The sequence below is a fragment of the Dermacentor andersoni genome, chromosome 1, assembly GCF_023375885.2.
Source record: "Dermacentor andersoni chromosome 1, qqDerAnde1_hic_scaffold, whole genome shotgun sequence".
NCBI lineage: Eukaryota > Metazoa > Arthropoda > Arachnida > Ixodida > Ixodidae > Dermacentor > Dermacentor andersoni.
Genome location: NC_092814.1, coordinates 350,636,784 through 350,649,267, shown reverse-complemented (window position 1 = coordinate 350,649,267; position 12,484 = coordinate 350,636,784). Strand labels below are relative to the sequence as shown.

At 42.0% G+C, this 12,484-nt stretch overlaps 2 long non-coding RNA genes across 2 annotated transcripts; both read left to right on the top strand.

Moving 5' to 3' along the window:
* Window positions 1-1,412: 1,412 nt before the first annotated feature.
* Window positions 1,413-6,969, top strand: LOC129381243 (uncharacterized). The gene is made up of 6 exons (XR_008609458.2): window positions 1,413-1,982; window positions 2,579-2,652; window positions 4,423-4,510; window positions 5,093-5,256; window positions 5,841-6,050; window positions 6,857-6,969. It is a non-coding gene; the product is annotated as an uncharacterized lncRNA (long non-coding RNA).
* A 553-nt stretch (window positions 6,970-7,522) lies between these two features.
* LOC129381190 (uncharacterized) lies at window positions 7,523-11,225 on the top strand. Its single transcript, XR_008609413.1, has 2 exons — window positions 7,523-7,608; window positions 9,910-11,225. It is a non-coding gene; the product is annotated as an uncharacterized lncRNA (long non-coding RNA).
* The last annotated feature ends 1,259 nt before the right edge of the window (window positions 11,226-12,484 follow it).

Genomic DNA, 12,484 nt, shown 5'->3' with positions numbered 1-12,484 from the left:
GGGCCTTAGAACAGCGACGACACAGACCGAACACAACGCCCCAATCCATGCGCGCCATTCCAGAACATGAATACAATAAAAAGAAAAAAAAGGAGAACCAACAGAACACAGTTTCCGACAGAGCAGTAACAACTAATGGCAGGTCTTCTGCTTTTAGAGTTAGACTATTACCAATAATTTATTATTACGCGTTTTCGAATAATAATTTTACTTAGTGATTATGAGTTTCTTTTTGCTTTTGATTGCTTCACTGCAGCGATTGTTATCTTTTCACGCACTGCAGTAGGTGCTGAACATGGTCAAGTTTAATACCATTGCTGGCAACAAGGGTGAAGCTTCAGGCTCTCATTCTCTGAGTAAAAACGCAAAGGACAAACGCAAACCGTACCATAAAGTGTCAGTAATTTTTTCAATATCTATATGTTGCGCCATCTATGGGCAGCTTCGTGTACTGCATTTTATAAGGCAATAGGCAAAAATTAGCGTGGCTGTGCGCTGTTCTTGCTACCAGTCGGCGCAAAATATCTGTTTCTAAATAGTTTGAAGTTTATTTAGACTATGGCATTTCTGCGGCATGCTGTAATGACGAATTTCGCAACCGTCTCTTGTTCTGACATGGTTACTTTGTGCGGTTTGCCGCGTAATTCTCACTGCTCTCACTGCTGCGCGGTTCATGTTTGACTGCCTGTTGTTTGCAAGTGCCAGGGGTACTGTGTATGGAAATTTGCTTGCGATGCCACGCTGCCTAGTTAGTGTGCCCCACCTTGGTACGGCAAGGACATATATCCTTGCGGATGGCTACCTCAACGCGCTCAAAGAAGCAATTTGCGCGTGCCTGGTTCTGGGCGGCAAAGTCGACCTGACGTCGAGCTCGTTTCAGGCAAGTGCACGTGTTCCCTTGTTTGATTCTAACTGCACCTGCTAATGTAGCGTTATGCGGAAGTACTGACGATTATGATGAGGGAGGCTCTTCGCGACATGTTTGAATCCGAGTGGTGTTTACATCGCTAAAAGAAGTGTATCGCTTAGCATTAAACTGAAAGTATAATACTCGTTCGCGCTACATAATTCTCGCGCAGGCGCGGTAGCGCTGCAAACCTCGCGTTGCGCTTTTTTCGTTGCGGGGTGCTTTTCTCGTCGCGACGGTAGATTGCATTTTTACATCGAAGCCGCGTAGTGCCAGACTCGTTATGTGCTTTAGCGCGAAGGCGACCAGCAACGAGCATTGTTGTCCATGTCTCTTATGTCGCCGCTTAGTTTTCGACTCACCCAAAATTTGCCTTGTCGCCTGGAGGTGCTGCTTATACGGAGTGCGACTAGTCAGTCAGGCGCCCTCAGACCGTACACGCTTGCCCTTTGCCATACAGCTGCTCCCCTTGCTCAGTCGTAGCGCGCGCGCGCGTGCAGCCTGTCATCGCCACTGTACCACTGTCCGCCATATACATAGAATTACTTTTGCAGTGGCTGTGAAGCATAGCAGAAAAAGAAATAGCATTGTGCATGTCAGCAACTAAAGGCTAAAACATTTCCTGTGAGCTACATGTTAGCGCGCTCAAAGGTGTGATGCGTGTCATGCCCTGTACGAGCGCCTCAGTTACTGTGCCGATTCGTTTTAAGTGCTTTGTGGAGGATCGCTCGCCAAGCAAATGCTTATTAGTGCATTTCGCTCATATGACAGCAAATCCAGGGGCACATTACTAGACTGTTTTCTAATCCGAAAACAACAGTCCGCTGTTGCACATTTACAGTGGTTTGCAGCACATGAAGTAATGGAGGCAGTTTACAGCCTTGTCGTGCATAGAGATTCCTCAGGTCTCTGCACGATATAAAAACCAGTTGTACTTTACCGCTTTCAGATACTAGACAAGACGTTCGATGAGTATGTGGATCTCTCTCCTGAGGACACTATCCCAGGCTTATCGAAAATTTTACTGCGCCCACAAGTGGACAGTGAGCAGCAGTGTGCGTCAACATCGACTGAGGTATTTGTATTTGGTAGTCGCGTGTTCTGCGAATTCACAGCTTAGTTACGAATTCATGTGTCGGCTATTTATTTTAACAGTGGAGCTGTTTAAGCCGAGCGTTTCACATGCGAACAAAAAACTAGCACAGCGTTGCCGATTCCGCTAAACTGAGCTTAATCCAGTTGGAGCTTGGTTATGAAGTTGGTTCATTTGTAAGCCCAGGTAAGGTAGGGGTAATTGTTTCAATCATAATTAAGCAACTTATAATCGATAGTCAAACAATACTCAATCGATACCTAATCGATAATCGATCAATAAATTTTGGAAAAACTTCATGTAGTTCGCCGGTAAGCATGGCAATGCGTAGTGTAGGCGAATCGATATCCAAACGATACCTAATCGATAATTGATCAATAATCCGTAAATTTCAGAAAAAGTGCTTGGTAGTACCCCGGTAAGCATGGCAATGCATCGTATAGGCCAATCGATAGCCACTCAATACCCAATTGATACCTAATCGATAATTGTGAGCTAGGTTCGCATCAGCTCCACTGTCTCTTTAGCATTGCGCCTCCAGTGCAAGGTGCGAACTATGCTATTTTTTTTTCTTGCAGCACATTGCGGCGAGCAGTATGGTGGCCAGTGGCAGCGACGATCATGAAAATGGCCTTGGAATTTCCTTCGATCTGTAAGTGTGTTTGAGTGTCACATTAGAATTTTAGGTAGTCTCACAGGGTCGCAGAATAATATTGGTTTCGCCTGTAATCATGTTTTGAAGAGAGATTTATTGAATGGAAAGGCATAGAAGTCGGCCTAATACATGCCTATAGCCTAGTACTCTGCACTTGGGAGGGGGAAGAACAAACAAAGATTGTTAAGAAAACCAAGGCACCTTATAGAAAGATGGTTGAACACGAAGCTTTATCCCATCTGAATTAAAGTCCAAAGCCAACCATCACGTAACGAAACCAAGAAATGCTGAGCCACCTGATGCAATGCATATGTGATTTGATTGCTTGTTTACGATTGTAGTCACTGGCGTTTGGCTGTGTTCACCTGGTTTTGAACCTTGGGATCAGCGCTGCCATGACGTCTAGCTTCTGTTTCAATGCGCATGCTCGATTGGATCAGAATGGCGGCGCCAATGTCAGTAACACATATAGCTCACTGGTTTGTTCGCGGCTCCCACGTTTATATTGTCCGCAGTGGCAAAGAAAATTGCTGCGCCTGAAATTCTGCACATCATACGCGCTGCAGTTGTGGCAGTAAATTTTATGAATTCGCATCATACTGAACTTTGTTGCAGATGTGACTGTATCACTGAGATTCTGTTCAGATTTAACTCCTCTTTCCTCATAATAATTACGACGGGCTTTCTCGGAGTGAGAATGTTTATTAAGGTCGAAGTACCATAAGTATTCCAAAACACAACACGCTTTGTATATCCTTGGCGAGTATTGTTGCAGTTAGTCGAGGCGCAGTTGATTGTAACTTTCCCAAACAAAAGCACGAGAATGTTCATTGCTGTCCTTATACTCATATCAGTGCCTCCTAATACCAGTGCTGTACTAGGTCTGGAACCTTAACAGTAAAATTAGTACTGGGCTTGGTTGGCACTGATATCATGCTATTTAGAATAATCTTATGCAATAGAAGAGCTAACATTAATTTTTTTCTGTGTTTACCTGTAGCTCACGTAGGGCACTGATATTTTTGTTACTGTAGCAACGTGTTGAAGACTGAGCTCTGAATGGCAGCTTTCTTGTAGGCTCTTTCTTGCAGCACACTTTTGTGCTGCCAAGCCTTGGCAATCTTCATGACATTATTAGCACTGGTAGCCCGATTTCGTCCGCAGCGTTCCGAAAAATTGTGGACATGCTGTTCACAGAAATGAAGAAGATGACACTAAGTAAATTACCTCTTATTTTTGATGGCTGTGGGGTTAGAAATGCCTGCTGAAGTATAAGGCCAGTCGGTACGAAATTTTGCAATATTCTTGCTACCACACTTAATGTGTAGAAATGTAACCGCCAGGTTTCCTGAATTTTTTGCGATTCTTTGGGAGAATGAGTAAAACAAAATGTTACTAATTGAAATTCGTGTACTTCGAAAAGCCACATAATTAATAAAATTGCCATTATCCCATAATTAGTAAAGGAAATTCGCTGGCTAATTTGAGCTGGAAGCACGCACTGTTCTGCACAAGTTCGAAGATGTACGCTGGAAAAACCTGCCGATTCGGAAATTTTGTGTGGTCAGACAGGCTTTTAATTTATGTTTCACTGCATTAGATTTCATTTATAAATTCATTTAATCTGCAGACCTTGGAACTACAAAAATTTACTTGTTCTCCTCAAAGGCATTTGCAAAATTATTCATAGCTTCTCACTGTGTTAGGGGCAAAGCCATAATCTCGCTAAATGTGGACAACAATCTTAATATTGCGAATATTTTTCAGGTTCCCAACTCGTACTTTCTATTCAAGGGTGACCTCACTTTTGCTTGAGAAATACCCGCAGCTGAAGGACGTAGTAGGAAGTGGAGCTGTAAGTAAATTGTTATATTACTGGGGACCGCCAGCTGTGGGGATTCTAGGCAGTGTGGTTCTGGGCACATCCATTATCGTACAAATCCTTGAGCATGCAAATTGATTGAGGCTGGCAGAGATAGCAATATTCCCATACACTGCAAATGTAATAACTGCAGACAGAAGCTTCACCAGACGTGCATTTTCATATTAGGGGAAAATGCCTAGGGAAACCTATGAAGCTTTCATTACCTACACGAGGGGAGAGACTTGTGTCAGCACGCATTCGATCACGCTCGTAAAGAAACTGCTCTACCTGAAATCTTAAGTTCTTTTCTCTCAGAAATTGTGTGTGATCTTCTTGTTTTTTTGGGGTGTCCCTAATCTTTCCGTTCTTGACAGAACTTATTGCACATGCTAATAAAACCACTTTGAATTGGTAGTAGTCAGCATGTTTCTTTCTCATTTGTGTTGTTTGCACTGCTTTGCCTTTTCCTTGTTTCTTTAATGCGTACTAAAAATTTCATTTGACCCTTTCCTTTACTATAAGCGACCTCTGAATTTGTGCACAATATTATTTTATTGTTCATGCAACTCTCAGGACTCCTGGAAGGTAGCCTTGCTCTACAGATTCAAGAATCAGCGAAGGGTTCTTCCGTGCGATGGTCGCGAGGGGGCGAGAACCGTGCAAAGTTTGGATCACGCAGGAAGGGCGGGGAAGAAACAGCCACGGTGGAGCTCCAGCGGCACAAAGTGCAAAAGATGGTGAGAGGCATTCCGTAGTCAAATACAATATTTTGATTCGTTTATCTAGGATGATGTGTAGCAAGCTAATGGCGAGCGTAAAATTTTCATTTGCTAATGCTTTCAAATGTTTCAATTTTTTTTCACTGAATAGAAGCGCTCCAAATTTAATTCTGTCAATTAGTGCTCTCTGTTGTTTTAGGTGGCATTAAAGTATTTTGGATGCGTGATTGAATTTATGCTGGCGAAATATTTATCGAATCAATTTAGGTAGGCAAAACTAAAAACCACAAATCAGAAAGACCAATGGCAAAATAACGCAAGGGGACAGTTGAAACGCCTTTGGGGTACTAACAAAGTTGTTTGGTGCTCAACCGCAGTCCTTTGTGGGTTTGTTCCCTGTCTAGCAGGTGGGAACAAGGCCATATGTTAATCCATACAATTAGCTATGTAGTTGTGTGTTGGTGTAAATGTATCACATGAAAAGAATAGTGAATGGGGCCATTAGCTTTTGACAATACCTCTTGGACATTACTGCAATGTTTCCTTGCATACGGCAGGTGTATTTATGCCGCAATCAGCTGTATTGGTGTTGCTTCCCACAGGATGTTGCTATCTCTACAATAGCCGGAGAAGAAAAAAGTTTTGAAATGCACACGGAGTGGCTCAGCTGTGAATCGCGCAAAGGCTCTCCTGACGAGGATCAAATCAATGAAAGGATGGCCTCGACATGGCGCCAAGAAATTTCTGACGTCGCAACAAATAGTATTCATGAGGCGAAGAGGAAGTACCCATACATGATGAGCTTTGAGCGGGTAAGTAAACTTTTGCTACTATGTATGAAACAGCATTTACATTAAGTTAGCCTGCATGGTTGAGGAGGCAGCTGCATATAAAAAGAGCTAGAGCTTCTGTAACTGGTTGAAAAACTAATTTTAATGCACACACATGTTCTATTGTACTGCAAAAAACACTCAACTACTGCTCTCTAAATATTGTTCTGACGAAAAAGTTATTGCTCTAATGCATTTGGGCAGAAGACTCATTAGCTATGCCACCAAGGCTAGCCTTGTGCCACAGACACATGGCCATCAAAGGTACACCACAAGGCAATGAAAGTCGTTCAACGCTTCTATCAAGACATTGACATTTGTAATGACGACTGACTGAACTACATAGTGTGTGTACATAGTGCTTATGCGTGTGCAGTGCTTATGTGTGAAAAATACTAGAGAACTGTGTTGAAGATATAACCTATGAACTTAGCGAAAGCAACACTCCCTTTTTTTTAACTTCTTGTAGTAAGTGAGAAGGGGTAGCCGTCGCCAAGACTGAAAACTCCTCGATTCATTTCTATTTCAATAGAAGGTTAAACAATGAGCACCATAAATTGGTTTTCTTTTCTGTGTAACTCGAAATTTTCAGTTTCAAGTACAGCTTCAGAAAAAAGTTGCCATTTCTATTTTGTAAGGTCAGAGTGCTCACTTGGATTGTTTACATCTGTCTCCTGCCCAATCTACAATGTAAATGCTGTGCTTGTAGATACCATGGTAAAAATAACTGCTATGTATTTGCTGGGTTTTTGTTGTAGTGCACTTTGTATACATCTTATTTTTTGCAGTTTTGCAGTGACTTTGCAAGACTAACTAAGATTGACCCTTCACCTTGTATTGCAAAAGGGATCAACAAAATTGTGAAAATGGCAGAAATGAAACGCATCCCTTGCGAAGCAAGTGTAATGGTATCACTTGAACAGGCTCGTGAGATATCACCGGAGAGGCTGCGAACACGACGCGAGTGCTGTTACAAAGGCTTAATCGGCAGCTTTTAGACCTACACTCCGTGACAAATTATTTTTGCAGGATCTCATCTTATAGGCATAACATTACAGTACATCTGTGTTTAACGATTTGGTTCTTTGAAGACAGTTCTTGAGGTTTTCAACTCATATCTGGTCTAAAACTGAAATTCTTTAATGGTACGTTGTTTGATGTGTAGAATGGAAATAAACTGGCATAGTGTTGCACAGTTGCATGCCTAGATCAAGAATATTCTGGGCCATGGCAGGCACTATAGAGTATTGGAATACCCATGGGGAAGGTCTTCAAGGTGCAGTGGACATAAATAAGGGGATGTTACCCTAGCACCAGTGTTCAGTTGCTTTTAGGGACAGAAAATCACGGCGCGAATAGTTTGCAAAACCAACCTTTGTCACAGATTTAGGGAATTTTAGGAAGGTACTCAAAAAGTGCATTAAAGTGTTTGCTATGAACCTTTCGCTTTGCAGACGTCCTAACAGTTGCAGCACTTCGGATACTGTCTTTCAATGTCAAGGAAGTTGATGGTCTGTCATCTTTGTTTGTGCGAGAGGAGGTAAGTTTCTTGCGAGTTTGTTCTGGTACAATGTATGATTAGTACCCATGAGCTTTGCTTAAAACTGGTCAGCAATGCACGGTGCTTTACTGTGATAGTTCTACATCGAACACGGGAAGCATAATATCAACAAATATCTGGGCCCATTCAAAAAGGAATAAACGACTTTTAAATGGGCGACTTGAATTCCTGTAAAGACAAGTTCTCATTCTGCGTAGTCAGGCCCACGTGATCTCTGAAAAACTTGATTTTTCAAGGACGTAAGTGCAGCGCAATAACTCGTAAATAATTTTTTACAGCATGGCAGGCTAAATAATAATGCTGCTTGGAAGTACTCCCGTGGATCTGTTCAGGATTCCTTGCGTGGCTTCTATATACCACAATTCTAGGTAGAACCTCCTCGTGTGGTTAGCTTTAGTGCCAATGACACTCATGTTTTTCACGAAATGTATACATATGTTAAGCATGTGTTGGTTATTCTCTTGTGTATTTGGTACCTAGCAACATATAGCACATCAATAAACATGGTAGATAAATACCACATACGGACAGTGGCTGTACTATTGTGTAGGCTGCTCCCCCAATTTTGGGAGCCAATAATATAAAAGCAATCCTAAGAATTATATTCCAAACAAAGTAGTAAAGGAATAAGTAAAGCAAGTACTCTAAAAGCATAAAGGTGTTCCCCAGGGAGCTGCCACCTACTCTACTCTGAATGCATGGTATGTTGCGTCTTCAGACTTTATGCGCTTAACGTTACTGGCGTTTCGAATGTGAATGGACTGAAGAGACTATTTCATTACAAGGGTGGTGATGACAAGGGCCCGAGCAAGCTTAACATTACTGAAATTTTGAATGCCAATGGGCTAAAGAGAGACTTCAGTTACAAGTGTGGTGATGAGCAGGGCCCGAGCAGCCGTGAAGTATTAGCAGCAAAGAACCTGGAATATGTCTTGCAACTAGGTACCAGAGAGAGAGATGTTTATTTGAAGAAAGGCGGAGAGGTCGGCTTGAGCGTTAGTTTGCACTGGCCTGCTACTCTACACTGGGGAAGGGGGGAGAGAAAAAGAGCGATGAATGAGAAGATAAGAAGGTGCATATACCTGTATACATGTCCATCACGTTGAGGTCATACTAGAGTCGTGCTTAGAGTCCAATGGCTTGAAGGAAAGCTATAGTCACTCCAGTGACCACAGCTGGGCTGTTGGTGTCAGGTCAAGGACCTAATACAATCTCTTAAGATATTGGTCTTTTAGTCACTCGTTGAATAGTAGGAAAAAGGCTCTGCCGTTCTCGCACATACGCTGGGCATGAGCAAAATATGTGCCCAAGTGTTTCTGGCGGTTGGCAGTGATCACAGTTGGGACCAATGTCACTGCAGCTGATATGCGTATAGCGCCTGGTGAGTGCAACACCAAGACGAATGCGGTGCATATTTTCCTACAAATGATTCATTAGACATTAGTATCCATTATCAATCAGTATTATTGGCCTACGAACGCCGAATAATTTATAATTGAATTTATTCTTAATGCTTCTGTTTTGATTTCATCTTAACAATGTCTGTGATGTGTAGTTGCTGTTTAGGTCACGTGAGACAGAGAAAAAGCTGTAATATAACTGCTGATACATAATTTGGGGTCTATAGCTCTTAAAACACGTTTGATTGTTGTAGTGAATTGAAACTATACCAGTGATTATACTGTCGTTCTTTCTTCATGTCTCGCGTGACGTAGTCAACTGCACCTCGTAACCACCATTGGATTGATGAAATTGAAGTATAAGAAAATAAATTCTAATAAGAATTATTTGGTGGTTGTAGGCGAATACCATATGGCCAACCATTTATTATGTCTACCACATCATTTAAAAGAAGAAAGCACGCGACTAAAGTCTCTATAGTCCTTTAAAATGGAACTGAAAATGCCACTTTCAAGTATGGGCCAATCCCCTCCTTCCTAAATTGCGAGAAGTGCGCTGTATTAGTTTTCATCAATGTTTAAATTAAGAGTGAATTGGCCTCAGCGAATTCTGTGCAACATATTTATTATAAAATAAAGCTGCAATCTCAAGAAGTGGGGGCAATTCTGGGCGTGGTCCCAAAATTTTCGTCAAGCATAAACCTAAATTGCATGCATAAATGCCAGACTAGCCATTTGCATTGTTAACATTGTTTGTATTGCGTTGAAATGATGTATAACCTGCAGAAAGCTTCATAAAGGGTGACTGAGTATGAAGAGGTGACAATGTACTATTCATGGTCTATTGGTGATGATGCAATATTTTTTTTTGCTACTACAGGACCCGAGCGTTCCTGCAACCCCTTGCATCGTATTTTCTGGAGCAGACGTTGTAGAGGCTGACCTTCTCCACATCAAGGTGGACCGCGAGAAGTTTGCGGTGAAAAATGGGGAGGAGGGGCTGGCGGCTGTCTTATCTGCTGACTGGCTCTTCAATATCCAGTTCGACCGCAAGCTGTTCAACACTCTTGTCGTGTTGGAGCGCCTTTTCCTCGGGCTCACATTGAGTGCCCCTAGAGTAGTGGCTACAAAGTTCTTGAACAAAGTCACCAAAAGTGAGCCATGTTGAATGTGCTGTTGGCCGTCTTGGCCGTAACAATATTTAAGTGGTAACAAACTTTTGACAACAAAGTGGTAACTTTTGATAACAAAAAAAATTTAAGTCTAGCAAACTTCCGTTGTGGAGGCAAATCAAGTAACCAATGCATTTCGGAAACAGAGTCAATGCGATAATACCGGGAAAGAATGAACCTTGCAGATTTTTTCTATATCTTAATGCGATTTATTAATCCTGATTGAAACGGATCTCAAATGACACTGGCATACTCTAACGTCGGTCTAATGTAAGTTAAATATGCAAGTACTTTGAAGGGTGTGGTTGCCAGCTTTAATTTTCGGCGAAGGAAGCATAACTTTTTTTTTTTTTGCAGCTCCACAAGTTCTGTTTACGTGTGATTTCCAACTTAAGTCTTTAGAAATTGTTAAGCTTGGGTATTTTATCGTTTCGGCTTCAGGTATAATCGTTGAGTTCATCCCATAATTACGCTCAATAACATGCTTCCTTTTGTTTGTAACTCTGAGCAGGACTGATTTAGATTCGTTAATTTTCATTTTACTTCTTATGGCCCAGACTTCTACAGCTTTAAGGGCTTGACTAAGTGACGCCTGGTCGTTTTGGTTATTGATTTCACGATATAATAAACAGTCGCCTGCAAATAACAGGATGGTTATGTCGTTATTTATGTGATGAGCAATATCATTTATTTAAACTAGAAAAAGAAGTGGTCCTAGAACGGATCCCTGTGGAACGCCTGAGGTTATCTTTAATTGGTTAGATTTGTTACCATTTATATCAGCGTATTGTGTCCGATCTGTAAGATATGAGCGGATCGACATAACATAATTTATATTCATTTCCATCAGTTTTTTTTAATTAATTCGTTATGTACGACCAGATCGAAAGCCTTCGAGCAATCTAAAAATATAGCGTCGACCTGCTTTCTATTGTTCAGTTGTATTGTTCTATTTCTATTGTTCATATGTATTCGTGTTGCATTAATTATTGATGTTCTTAATAAATTTACTTTGAAACCAAAACTATCCCGCACTCTCATATGTATAAAAACACTTGTGCCACGCATGTCTCAAATGGGCAAAAGATCACCAGGTGCTGTGTGGTGTATATTATTTGCCTTTGTTGCGAGGGAAATATGACTGTTGCAGTTCAACAGTCGTATATTTCCTTGGAAAGCAATGGTTCACATGCATTGCTTTCCTGATTAAATTTTCCATTTCACATGGCATGCATATGTGCTGCTAGGGTCCTTGGATTGATGTTGTGCATTGTGGTCCAAAAATAGGTATAGCTATAGAACATTTATGCAGTGTGTGACAAGTGGCATCCATGGGTGGGAAAGATGCATATTTTTGCACTATATATATATATATATATATATATATACACACACACACACACACTGTTTTGTCCAAATATCGGTTGCTAGCATGCGGCCTGCCTTGTCTGGAGTAGAGCATTCTATGTTTTTCGTGCATCAATCCTCTGCTTTTGCTGCTCGGGTGAATCAATGTAGAGCACCCTTCCAGCACCCATTTCATAGGGTGTTAGGGTAAAATAGCACCCTTTAATAAGGGTGCGACCACTACACCCTTTAAAATTTTATGCTGTGCACCCTTCCTTAAGGGTGCTAGCCTCTGCACCCTTTCCTAGCACCCTTTTTTAAGCACCCAATAGGTGGCAAAGGGTGTTCGTCTGGGGACAAGCTAATTTACACCCTTATGGGTGAGAAATTGTTTAGTGTGTACCGAAGATGTTTCCTGCGTTCCATCACGTGCCTTTCGATCTCAAATGAGATGCTTTGCTGATGGCCATAGAGCATTCTAAGTACATACAGCGCGATCTGACGAGCGCAAAGGCCAGAACGAGACGGGACGCTGTTGTCTCGTTTCAATGTCCCACCAACGTTGTGCCAGCTGTGGCTGCTATCGTACTGAGGGTATATATGCCGCCTCGCGCAAACCCGCGTGGTTGCTTACGTCGCAGTAAACGCGCGCATTAGGCTACGTATTAGGTGGTTCGTATGTGCTAAAGTGGTTCCGGATAGGAGGCGTCTGCCAGTCGTATAATAGCTTTCAAACGATCAGCGAATGCAGTCGGCCACTTACGAACGGTTCTTAAGAAGGAACAGCTTCGCAATTAACGCGCATGCCCCACGGGGCATCTGCGTTAATTGTGACACACACAGATCGGGACGTATACGGCCATAGGTCCCCTTCGTTATAGCCCATCTGCCTGCACCTTTTAAACGAATAAGGCGGGATAACTCGATTTATTGGTC